Below are 5,305 nucleotides of genomic sequence, written 5' to 3'. Positions count from 1 at the left end.
AATGAGATCCATTTATAGTTAGGAATTTAGTAAAAGTGGAAGCCATTTTGATTATTGGATCTGTGTCTAATAAATTTTGATCTCGGCTACTTCATAGACTTAACTAATGTTTGATATAGAGAGTAAATAAAATAGAGTAACCCATGAATTGTAGAAAACATATTTTGTTATTTATATTTATATTGTTGATTACAAGGCAAATATTCATTTAACTTTTTAAAAGGGTTATCACCAAATACACCAAATAGTTGTCTAAGTTTAAGATCAAACATTAGCTAAGTCTATGAAGTAGCTAAGATCAAAATTTATCAGAATGAGATCCATTTATTGTTAGGAATTTAGTAAAAGTGGAAGCCATTTTGAGTGTTGGTGACTGCCATTTTAAAAAGTTAAATGAATATTTTCCAATGTAATCAGCAATATGAATATAAGCAACAAAATCTATTTTCTACAATTCATGGGTAAAACTCTATTTTATTTACTCTCTATATCTCTATGTTATGGAAATGACCTTAAGTTTATTAAAAAAAGTAGTTTGTGTCTATAGATATAAAGCATTGCAATTGTGGAATATTACTTGAAAAGCTTTCTAAAATATTGAATTAACCCTACAAAACTCCTTGTCTCAATCACAATGAAATTCTTGGACCACTTCAAAATGGCTTTCATGTTTACCATTTGTCTATTAGCTTTTTATCGTAATTGTTTATAAAGCTAGTAACCAATCTAACTAGTAACAAAGCTTTCATCATAACTGTTTATAAATCTAGTAACAAATATAACTAAGCCTAATCAATCTCTTAACATTAGATTAATTTTTCCGATATGTTCAGCGTATGCTTGTTCTTTGTGTGTGACACATTTGATGAGTTTTTCTTCATCATGTATTCTTGGGCATATAGTTCATTAGTGATTATGGAAACCTGCAATGCCAATTCTTCATCCTCTTTGATCTTTGATACTTTGTGCTCTAAATTTCTGCCTAGTTCAGCCTTGAATTGCTCCATTGTCAAGAGCTCGCTGTCACTCATCAGATTCAGAAGAAATTTTGCATTGTCATATTTATCCACATCTCTTTTCAATAGTTTATAGTAATGATCATGAGTAGCAATCATCTCCTCAGCCTCTGGCCCTATTTTATCACACAACCTCTCCTTCAATGTCATATGGTTATCGAAGCTTGTGAAATCTCCTTTGTATGCAAACCAAAATAGAGTAGCCTGAGCATTCATTGCATGAATCCTATGCTTGGTTATCCCTATTATCAATGCATGTATAATAGAAACTTTCTTCTCATTTGCCTCATTCATTTTCTTCTCAAACTTTTCTACTTTGGATTTCCAATATATGGCATCCTGAGATGTAAGCACGATCCTCTGCTCTTCCTCATAATAAATAGGCCAATTTGGTATTGTAGTCCTTTGATCCTTTTGCAATTGAGTGGCTATCTCTTGCCATTTTTGTCTTTCTTCAACCTCTACATGATATGCATCCTTGTAGTGAAGCATTTCTCTTGTGAGAAAATCCACCTGATCTACATTTAGTCTAGCCCCATTTAAATTTAACATTGCAGTCTCCATGGGATTGTTCATCCCCACCTGCTGAATAGTCAATGTGGCAAATAGCTCATCTAGATCAATCAGAAGGGGCCTTCTATCTTGAGGGTACACAACCCATTATAGTAATGCCTTTTTCCCTGGATCATATCCAAATCCAATATTAACATTATCAATATTTTTAGGCAATTTGAAGTTCTCTTTACCAACTAATTTGGCATATGTGTCAAACATTAACGCTCCCTTCATATTCCAACTAGGATATATGACCGTGCTAGCATCTTTTAGCATTTGTCTCCCTTTGGATGGAGTTATTGTCTTCATTTCCTCATCAATGGACTCTAGAAGCTTATTTAAAGCTTCTTCACTGATGTCTTCTCTTCCTTCAATCCTCAACTACTTTTCTTTATGTTGATATAAAAATATATTAAATTCAGGGGCTTGGATGAATTGCTCATCCAAAAAAAATTTGTCACAATCATCAATTCTCTCATCTGAAATTGCATATTCTGGGGGCTCAACAAGAATTTCATTTTCTCCCTCTCCCTTAGTAGCCTTTGTTGGAACCTCATTGTGCCTCTCATGGGCCTTGGAATCTAGTGACAAATGATCAAGAGGAACCTCTATCCTTGGTTCAGATGGCTTGTGCAAAAGAGCCTTTTTAGGGATTCCTTCAAGGATTTCCTATCTTAGATCCATAAGTTTCTTTTCTTTAGCCAGTGGTTTTGTGATATCTTCAAGATCATATTTGATCATATCCCTAACAAGATTCCAATTGTATGCACTCATCACTTTATTATATAGCTCCATCTTTTTTGATGCCTCCTTCCTTTCCATATTTCTAATAAAATCTTCTTTTAGCAGAGGGACATTCTCATAACCATTGAGCCCTTGTAGATTTATGGCCTTTTGAATATAGCCTTCAGGGTCAAATTGGACCCTTGCATCAATAGGTGACAATGAAAAGTATTTCATCTTCTTACCAATATGTTCATAACTTTTTGTATTCTTTACAACAAAATCTCCAAAAGATAAATACCCTGGTAGGAAGGATTACTTGCATCTTAATCTTACATGCAAATGGCTAGACTCATGCATCTGCCTAATAGTCTCCAAGTAAGCAATTCTATCTGGGATTGTTTTAGGTAGTACATTGGGGGATCTTTCAAATCCATAGACCCTAATTTGAGTATAGGTCTCAAATGAATGCCAATCTCCCCAATTGTGATCAATTTCCGACTCTGGATTGAAGTCTTTAGGTCTCAAAAACTTCTTGATTTCAAGAGAAAGTAAAAAATCTTCATAACATCCTAACAAACCCATTAGTGGTTTCAAAAATTGATCTTCAAATCAATAGTTGGTATAATGTTGATCCCATACTAAAAGCCATAACTGCACCAACTACTTCATTCCTTTCTTATTATACATATGTCTAGGTAAATCATCTCCCCATAAGCTATTTTCCTCTCCAACAGACAATAACATATGCGTCAATAATGAATAATTTGTGAATACAATTTGATTGGGATCCCATTTTATCTTTTCAAGGTCGCAACTCATCTGATCAACAATGAAGGAAACATAATTAAATCCCCTGGGGTCCTTCGACTGTGCATCAACAACAAGGACCATTAGTGCAATTTCCATTAGTGGGGGTGCCTCAACTCCAAGGACTTGTCTTATGGAGGAATAGGTATATTTAATGTGTGGTCTAAACTGGTTCACATCAAAGAGAGCCTGATCAGTATCCTTAAATTTCTTGGGTTTCTTTCCCTTTTCCCTCTTTCTGTGGAAAAGAAATCTCCACTCCTTGTATATGCTCTCAAGAGATATGTACTCTTGTTTTAGCTTCCTAAGGTCAATGGTTGTATCATATTCCCACTCCAAACCAAACACCCTATCAATGACATCTTTTGTAATTGGCGATAGGGGTTCAACAAACCTATCATGCATTATTTTTATGTTAACATCATACTTCTCAGCTAAAGTTCTCATCAATTTAGGGCAAGTAAAGATGTTTCGGACCACTAGCCTTCCTATATTCAGATTCCATGGGTTTCATACAAGCTCAGGACTATCTTTCCACTTAAAATGGATTATGAACAAGTCATATCCCCTCAATTCCATCCTGACATCCCCTAGATGCTCATGATTATCTTCAAACCCCTCTTCCTCAGATTATACTTTTCTAGATTTTAAACTAGAGGTACGGTATTGGTCTAACAAGTCTTGATTTGGTGCCCTACCCTCTTTCTTTTGTCTTTTTCTCTTAGTAGTCTCATTGGAGTTTGGAGGTGGAGGATTTTTTGTTTTTCTACCCCTGGAAGGCCTAGTAGTGGAAGATGATTCCATAATGTGCAAATATGGAGTAAAAGAAGTGTTCTAAACTCACTTTATTCAGGCTTTCAAAACAATTCTAGCTTTGGCTTTTAATTCTCCTTGTGCTTTATCTTTCTCCAATATGTTGAACTTTATCTCTCTACAAATTCCATGTGATATTTTCTCCCTCTACAAAGGATTCTTCTCTATATTGTGAATTTCAATGCAAAAATGACTGATGCGCTCATGGTAGTAAATTTCACCAACTTGAGTTCCTTAATGATACACCAACTTCAATGAGTTCTACTCATGTGAGTATTAATCCTTAATATTTATTGAAATTGTTTTAAATGTCATGTCATGTTTTTTTCTATGATTTCCACCCTATTAGTCCCAATTGGCGCTGAGAGTGGAGGGGTGAATCAACACTTTACTGGTTTTTCACAATTAAAACTTTTAACTCAAGTCTGTACTAGCTTAATACTCATCAATATAAATAGCTACTGCAGAAGAATATGCATGCATGAAAAGATACACTGTGACACCAAGATATATCTCATGGAAACCCAAATGGGAGAAAACCATAGTGTGAGTAGGAACTCACAAAATTTGTACTCTTCTGGAGTACACCCGATGACGAGCCATCCTTTTTAGGAGATTACAAAGACACTGTTAGGTGGGACCCAATTAAGGGATTTTATTTAAGCCCTATCAGTGCCTCTATCCTATTAAAGGTATCCTGGTTAAAGCACTTAGGAACATTAGTTATGATGTCACTCGTTTAAGGGATTTTACAAAGGGACCTATCAAAGTCCACCCAGTTAAGGGATTTGAGTTGCAATGGTTAGAAAGCAATAGAAAGATGATCTATTGAAGTAGCTACTGATAGCTTGATTAGATCACAATGAAAATCATACTCTATCCACACCAGTTATGTCTACTCTGCACAACACCAGTTTTCTACTTATACCTTCGACTCTGCACTCTGTCGGTCTTCTGATCCTCAGTTCTGCACTCTACCGGTCCTCTTACCCTTGGCTCTGCACTTTGTTGGTCCTCTTACCCTCAGCTTTGCACTCTATTGATCCTCTTACCCTCATCTTTACACTCTGTCGGTCTACTACACATGCTCTTTGCTCTACTAAATCTTTTAGCACTTCCTCACACTCTACTCTACACTTTTTGGATCGCCTTGCACATGATCTGTACTTTGCAAAATTTTATGATCAAGAATATTTTGAATGAAATCAAAATACTTTATACATTCTTTGTCATCACCTTCAGGTATTTCCTTAATCAATGCAATCATAGATTTTGGTAGATTTAGAATTCAAATCTTCCCGCTCTTGCTCTACACACTATGCAACAATTCTGCCAACTACTCGACAAATTTTGCCACCGCATCCCCCAAAAAAAGTGTCTTCTAGGTC

The sequence above is a fragment of the Cryptomeria japonica genome, chromosome 1 (assembly GCF_030272615.1).
Source record: "Cryptomeria japonica chromosome 1, Sugi_1.0, whole genome shotgun sequence".
In the NCBI taxonomy this organism is placed as follows: Eukaryota; Viridiplantae; Streptophyta; class Pinopsida; order Cupressales; family Cupressaceae; genus Cryptomeria; species Cryptomeria japonica.
Note: the sequence above shows the minus strand (reverse complement) of the source record.